The sequence below is a fragment of the Octodon degus genome, unplaced genomic scaffold, assembly GCF_000260255.1.
Source record: "Octodon degus isolate 3935 unplaced genomic scaffold, OctDeg1.0 scaffold00043, whole genome shotgun sequence".
Taxonomy (NCBI): Eukaryota; Metazoa; Chordata; class Mammalia; order Rodentia; family Octodontidae; genus Octodon; species Octodon degus.
In genome coordinates, this window is record NW_004524619.1 from 4,302,918 (window position 1) to 4,311,570 (window position 8,653).

An 8,653-nucleotide genomic window follows, 5' to 3' on the forward strand; every position below is an offset into this window, starting at 1 on the left:
AGAGTCCGGATGTGGAGGCGCACATCTGTAATCCCAGCACTGGGGAGGCTGAAAACAGGAGGATCACTATGAATCCCATCTGTACAGTGAAACCCTGTACCAAATACACAAATGAAGATACATAAATAAATAAATTAAGTTGACCTGATCATTCAGTAACTGGAGTAATAGCATTGATTTTTGCCTCCATGGCCTCTGAACCAGGCCTGGATGTGGTGTCTGAGAAAGAGACCCGGATCTACTTTCAGGTCTGCAGGCTCTAGGCCATGGACTGCGGCTCTGAAAGCTGACACGTCCTCCCTGCAGCAAGCTGTCACCAAGGCATGCCTGTGAAAACCAGAGTGGTGACTGAAGACCTGGAGCCATGGAGGGAAGAGTCAGGGATTGGGGCCAAAGGAGATCCTGGAGCGCTTCCACCATGGTGCCTAAGGCCCGAGACCATCTCAAAATAACTATGACAATTTTGAGGATTTAAAAAAATGTGAGGGCAGGCCAAATAGCTCAGTGGATTAAAGCACCTGCAAGGAGGTACAGGGGCCAGGAGTTTGATCCCTGGGCCTGCTGTGCTGGCCCTGCCCCCAGGGGGGCTCAGATGGCAATTGAGACTGGGCATGGTAGTGTGTGCTTGTAATCCCAGCTCTTGGGAGGCTGTAAACAGGCAGATCACTACGAGTCTAATCTAGTAGTGAGACCCAGAACACCCTGTAGGCTCTTCCCTAAAATACAAAAAAAAGGGGGGGGGCGCGGAGGAATGATTCCGAAATACAAGAGAGAAAATTGACTAATCAAAATTAATAAATGTTTGATTAAATGTTCAAAAACCATAGCATTATATCATGTAATTGATGTTTTTCAAATATTAATGCATTATAAAACACCTGGGTACCTTGTGTGCAGACTCTGATTCTGTAGCTGTAGGGTAATCCTAAGAGTATGTGTTTCTAACGACATCCAAGTGATGCCAATGTTTCTCTTTGCTGAATTTTTACTGATGGTTGGGTATTAAGGATTAAACCTCTGGCCTCATATACGCTAAACAAGCACTGTGGGTCAGCCAGATAGCTCAGCAGACTAAAGCACCTGCTTAGGCAGACACAGGGACCAGGGTTCGATCCCCAGTGTGACATGCCAGCCCCACCCCCCTGGAGCTCACTGAGACCGAGATTGAGACTGGGTGCGGTAGTGCATGCCTGTAATCCCAATGCTTGGGAGGCTGAAAGCAAGAGGATCACTATGAGTCAGGTCTGTGTAGTGAGATCTTGTACTAAATACTTAAAAAAAACCCAAAAAACAAAAAAAAAAAAAAACAAGCACTGTATCATGGAACTACTTCCCTACCCCTTTTAAGTTTTATTTTGAGACAAAGTCTTGCTATGTTGCCTAGGTTGGCCTCAAATTTGTGATATTTCTGCCTCAGACTCTGAGTAGCAGAATTACAGGCATGCTCTATCACACTCAAATTCCACAGAATTTCAATCGCAAAAAACAAACAAAACAAAAAGTTATCTGTAGTCCAACTCAACTCTTACATAGGTATAACAATAATACAAAAAAGTAAAGTATCTAGCTTTTATAAATTTCAAAATCAAACAGTTATCATAAAATAAACAAAATTTACCATTTTAACTTTTTTTAAGCATATAACTCAATGGCTTAAGCACTTCCATATTATTGTGCAACCAAGCTTACCATCTGCCCGCCCAACTGAAACTCTGCATTTGTTTGTTTGTTTTGTATCTGAAATCGAACTCAGGACCTTGTGCTGCTGAGCTATATCCCTGGCCCAATGCTGTACCTGTTAATCAGTAACTTCATTCTTTCTTTCCCCTGCCGCTGGTAACTACTATTCTACTTTTTTTCTCTATAAATTTAGCATTTGTGGGGGCCGGGGAGATGGCTCAGTGGAATAAACGCTTCCCTGGCAAGTGCAAGGGACTTGTTGAGTTCAATCCCAGGTTCCACAAAAAAAAAGAAAAGAAAAAAACCCCATTTCTAGCTATCCTCTTTTGGGGGAACAACCCGCTCAGGCCCCCCTCCTGTCCCTCTCTCAGACAGGAGCTTTCTTTCTCTCAATAAATATATTCTGCTCATAACAACAACAACAACAACAACAACAACAACAACAAAATGGCATTTGAAGATACCTCATATAAATAGAAATGGACAATATTAGTTCTTTTTTCAAGTTTAGTTCATTCAATTGGTCTTCAAGCATCATTTGTGCTAACATCATTTGTGCTAACAGAATTTTTGCTTCCCAGCAGGTGAATTCTTGCAGATGTGAACCCTGGGCATCGGCTGGGCAGAAAGAAGAGACACAGCCACTGTCTCCTCACAGAGGGGGTCAGCCAAAGTGGCTCACTACTTGGGTAGTGAGCTGCTTTCCTGAGCCACCTCTTCTAAGGCTTCACACTCAGGCTGTTTGTTTTCTGTGCTTCTGGAAATCTGAGATCAGACTTGGTCGAATTCATCCCTATCACTCAGCTGCACAATAATTTCTATGCAAAAGGAAGCTTCTAATTAAGAGTCAAAATCCCCCAGAAGGGCTGGTGAGATGGCTCAGTGGTCTAAAGCACCTACTTAGAACAAGCTTAGCAAAGCACAGGGACCGTGGTTCAATCCCCCAGCACCACATGCCAGCCAGCCCCGCCCCCTGGTGGGCTGAGCTGGCCACACACACACACACACACACTCACACAAATAAATAAATAATTTTTTAAAAAATCCCCCAGAAGGCATATACCGAGCCACATATGTAGAGAAATCCTCGTCTGCCTTCTCTGGTATAAGATGATAACAGCAAGCTGGTGTACTGCTCTGGGTCAGCTGGGCCTTTAACTCCAGCCAAACAACCATTACCACAACACCTACAAAAAGTCGGCTACAGATGCTAGCTCTGGGTGAAACTGTGGTTATTTGAGAGCCCATTTCATTTGTATCCCGACAGATTTATATGCAAAAATCCTCATATCCCAGATGACGGTATTAGGAGGTTGGACTTTGGGAGGAGGTTAGGTCAGGAGGGCCATGAGAGGAATTAGAATCTTACCATAGAAACTTCACAGCGGTCACTCACATCTTCTGCCACATGAAGACATGGCTGAAAGCTGGGTCTCTACAATGAGGGCCTCACCAGCTATTAACTCCACCAGTGCCTCCATCTCAGCCCTTCCTCCCTCCACAATGGTGAGGCTTCTGTTGTGATAGCTCCCCAGTCTATGGTACTCTGTTATAGCTCTCCAAACAGACCGAGGCAATAGCACCTCTTCTTCATCCATCAGTGACGCTGAGGTTATTTTGACCTTTTGGCTACTGTGAATAATGTTTTGAACATGGGTGTACAAATGTCTGTTCAGGTCTTTGCTTTTGATTCTTTTGGTTATACAAATGCCTAGAAGATGAATTTCTGAGTCTTATGACAATTCTGATTTACTTACTCATGGTACTAAAATAATCACTACCTTAAAGCTCATTAAGACTTGTTTTTTTCAGTCATCCCAATGAACACATCTCCCAGTAGCACACCCTGTGTGGTTCCCTTCCACCCTAAGTCCAAGCTTAGGAAGTGATAGTAGGCCGATTCCAGGACTATCCATTAAATTAATTTCCCTGGTAACTGCTGCTTCCTTCCTCCTAGAATGTTTACTCTTGGAAATAGTCCTTCCTGGAACTCAGCCACCACGCCATGAGGCGAACCAAGCAGCCACATGAGGAAGCCCACATAAAGATGAACCAAGACGCCCAGCTCCAGCCCTAGGTGAATCTCAAAGCCTGTATGCCTGTGAAGCCCAGCATTCCAGAAAATTCAGCCTCAGTTCAAATAGCCAAGGCTTCAGATGATTGCAGACACTTCCTGTTCCAGCAAATACTACTTGCAGCAGAAGACCCCCACCATGAAAGATAATCCACTGTTATTTTAAGCCACAAAGTTCTGAGATTATTTGTTACACAGCATTAGCTAACTGAAGCTCTTTCAAATGATTCAGAGGAGGAGCAAAATGCATTATATCTACTACATGATGCAGTTAGAACTTGAGATATTTGATATAGAGGGAAGTAAGCTCAAAGGTTTTAAAGATATTTCAGAGCCTCACAAATGTGGGATGCAAGGTAGCTCATGGGAAATGGGCTCTCAAATAACCACAGTCCAGCATCTGCAGCCGACTTTTTGTAGGTGTTGTGATAATGGTTGTTTGGCTGGAGTTAAAGGCACAGCTGACCCAGAGCAGTACACCAGCTCGCTGCTATCATCTTACACCAGAGAAGGCAGACGAGGATTTCTCTACATATGTGGCTCAGTATATGCCTTCTGGGGGATTTTGACTCTTAATTAGAAGCTTCCTTTTGCATAGAAATTATTATGCAGCTGAGTGATAAGAATGAATTCGACCAAGTCTGATCTCAGATTTCCAGAAGCACAAAAAAACAAACAGCCTGAGCATGAAGCCTTAGAAGAGGTGGCTCAGGAAAGCAGCTCACTACCCAAGTAGTGAGCCACTTTGGCTGACCCACTCTGTGAGGAGACGGTGGCTGTGTCTCTTCTTTCTGCCCAGCCGATGCCCAGGGTCCACATCTGCAAGAATTCACCTGCTGGGAAGCAAAGGCACACTTGTTATTCATTAACATACACTGAGTACAAACCATGAGCCAAGCAGGCACTAAGCTAGACATTGGAATATGTTGATAAATAAAGTAGACACTATCTCTCCGGTTGTAGAGACTACCACCCAGCAGAGACAGAGGAAAACAAGGAAACCAAAAATAATGCTGATGCTGTGCTTGTTCCTGCATTGGAAGTCATTTGCATGATCTCTTCTTTTGAAAAGAAATTTTTTAAATCTTTATGTATTTTTGTACAGGGTCTTGCTATGTAGCTCAGACTCATAGTGATCTTCATGTTTCAGCCTCCCCAACACTGGGATTACAGGTGTGTGCCACCACGCCCAGACTCTGTTGCCAGCTCAGTGCGCCCAAGGGACGGGGCCGATGTAGCCTGCGGGACAGGGGATTGAACTCTGGTCCCTGGACTTGCCAAAGCAGGCACTTAGCCCACTGAGCTATCTTGCCGTCCCCACAATTTTTAATATATTAACAAACCAATTATATCTTCTGTTTCTCATTTAAAAACGGGTTATCAGAGAGTATTGCTAGAATTCCAATCAGAAATAATGCAAGTGAACATTTTTGTCTGGGAACTTCTCATCCGGGATGAATGGTATCAAATGGGCATTTGGAAATTTTGAAAATAGTGCATGGAGCTTGCTGCTAATTAAGTGTCAATCCCCCCCCCCGCCCCCCCGCACCCAAAGCCATATGCTGAAACACATATGTGGGGAAATTCTGGCTTCCTATTATTACAATCTCTTGGTGGCTTTGGATGACGTGAAGACTTTCATCGAACATACTAGAATTCATTATCAAGTATTTCAGGGCCTTGTCCATCCAGCTGCCCACAAAGCACTGCCCTGCCTGATGTAAACAAGGGCCGATGCCAGAATTAGATGTCCAGAGATGGACAACACAGAGCCTCTGAACTCAGTGTTGAGACAGCAGGAACACAACAGTAGACTGAGACCAAAAAATCACATAGTGTGACTCACGCAGCAAGGGGACCAGCAGATGTTTTTATGGAAACACACTGACAAGACACCTAACACACTGAGAGGGCCGGATGGCGCTGTTGGAGGGGGAAGCCCCACCTTAAAATACAGGAATGAACAAGAGCAATAGAGTAGGGTTGGCTTGGTAAAGAGATGGGAAGGGTGTGGGAACAAAGGGGAGATATAGCTTGGGTGTTCAGACAGTCGTGAGTAGCTCAGGCCAACTGGGCAAAGAGAGGAAAAGAGAAAAAGGGAGGGGAACAGGGGGTTAAACCTGGCTGCAGAGACACGTGGTACACAGTGGCCCCAGTTCTGAAGGGCTACATGATGCTCCCTGTTCCTTGTGTCCTCCCAGTCTTAAAATGCTACTTGGGACCTAGCAAGCTACAATATGAGTATAGGACTCAGATTTATGAAGACAAGCACGGACATTTTTGTCATCATTGTTCACCCCTTTAGGAAGATTTTTTTTTGCCTGTATTGAAGAGTCTGAAGGTAAGCATTTTCCTCTTTTACTTCTTTTTATCCCTAGTAACAGATAGCATTCTAAAAGTCAGCATATGTCCATTAGGTTTGAGAAACTGCAGCAAATAACCCAGGAAACGCTCATTATTTGGACAACTGGGAAAGAAAATAGCTTTCACCCTGTATCAAGCTTCCCCCATTCTGTGACTAGAAGGATAAAGAGCAAATTAGAGAAACTGATTAGCATTTAATGGAACCCTTATTTTCCAGGCTTATTAGAAACCTTGGAGACTCAAATTTTGTTTTCCATTGTTTTAATTCAATTTATTTCTAACAGATACATAAAAATATTAAAATTGCATATATTAGTGGGGTAACTGTGTGATGTTTTAATACACATATATATTGTGTAATGACCAAGTTAAAGATCTCTATGTCATTATTCAACAGTTCTTAGGATAAAATCATTCAAAAGCCTTCCTTCTAGCTTTTAAAAATATATAATACTTTATCATATTCTATGATCACCTACTGTACACAGACATAACAGAACTTTTTATTCCTATCCAATTATAATTTAGTGCTCATTAATCAATCGCTCTTCAACCTTCTAAACCTTCCCAGGTGGTAACCACCATTCTCCTCTCAATCTTTATTCCATCAGCTTCTTTAGATTCCACATATGAATGAGAAGATACAGTCCTGCATTTATTTATTTATTTATTTATTTATTTATTTATTTATGTGTGTGTGTGTGTGTTTGCCTTATTTCCCTAAACATAACAATCTCCAGTTCCATCCATATTGTTGCAAATGACAGGACTTCATTCTTTTTAGGACGCATAGTATTCCATTGCGTAAGCACTACATTTTCTGGATCCATTCATCAAGTGATGGACCCTTAGCTGTTTCCCTTTCTTGCCTCCTGTGAATACCGCTGCAATGGACACAGGGGAGCAAATGTCTCTTCAACACACTGAGTTCATTTCCTTTGGGTATTTACCCACAAGTGGGTTATCTGGATCGTATGATGGCCCTGTTTTTACTTTGGAGGAACCTCGTACTGTTTTCTGTAATGGTTGCCTAATTGGCATCGCCACCAACAGTTTGCAAGGGTTCCCTTTTGTCTACATCCTGGCTCACAGTTATTTCCCCCATGCCATAAAAAAGTGAATATTGGGCTGGAGAGATGGCTCAGTGGTCTAAAGCACCTACTTGGAACAAGCTTGGCAAAGCACATGGACCGCGGTTCGATCCTCCAGCACCACATGCCAGCCAGCCGTGCCCCCTGGTGGGCTGAGCCACACACACACACACACACACTAAATAAATGTTAAAAAAAAATTAAAAAAAAAAAGTGAATATTTCTTGTGGTTGTGTCTACCTTGTTAACCAAAAAGTTTGATACTAAAATAAGATCCATAACTCTATGAAACCTGAGAGAAATTTGGGGAGGAGCTGTACAGAGATCGATGTCCAGCTGCAGAATCTTCTCAGGCTGCTCACCAAGGAGCAGATTAAAAATTCCTTTCACCATGAGCTGCTAAGCTACAAACACACTGCACATACTTAAACCCATACCCAGCATCCCCCGTTAGTCTCTTAAATCTGTCTGTCGTGCTGGATTTATACACACACTGCGGGTACGTACAGACTTGTAAGGCTCAGCGCTGCTCCCGAAGGCCAGTGAGAGGCCTAGTGCTATGAAACATGTTGGGGAGACAGGGGCAGAAGGGCCTCAGATGAATGCAGTATTTTTTTCCTCAGTGTTCTGCCCCTGGGACTGGTGGCCCAGGTGCTTTGGGCCTTGGGGCACTGGGTTGAGAGCAGCAGGAGAGGGCAGGATTAATGTCAAGTACATGGCCATCAGAAAGACAAAAAGCCCTTTGGCTGCGTAGCAACATGACCCTCAGAGAGAAGGACAGTTCCAGGATGAAAATAAGTGTGTAATAAGGTTACCAGGCTTAGCAAATAAAAATATAGGACTCTCAGTCAAATCTGAATTGCAGGAAAGTAACGATAATGGTTAGTGTAAGTATAGCCCAGGCATTATACGTGCTACACTAAGAATTCCTTGTGGTTTATCTCTAATTCAGATTTAAATGAGCCCCTTATATTTTTATTCAATGCTAAAACTGGAAATTTAAATTGAACTGAAGGTCCCGTAATTACCTGGAAGTCTTCTCGAGTCAGGTGCTCTTGACTCCAACCAGATTCAGCAGAGATGGAGAACCTTCTAGAGAAAAGTGCCCAGACTGCAGCCCCAAACCCACTGATTACTCACAAAGTGCCAACAGTACAATTACACCTGATTTTAACTAATTTAACTAACTCTGAGTTAAACTAAAATTAAGATTGCAGGGGCCAGCCAGTTAGCTCAGCAGACTAAGGCGTCTGCTTAGGCAGATGCAGGGACCAGGGTTCAATCCCTGGCGTGCTGTGCCAGCCCTGCCCCTGGGATGTGCTGAGATGGCAACTGAGGCTGGATGTGGTGGTGCGTACCTATAATCCCAGCACTTGGGAAGCTGAAAACAGGAGGATCACTATGAGTCCAAGGTATGTAGTAAGACCCCCATGGACCCTGGACT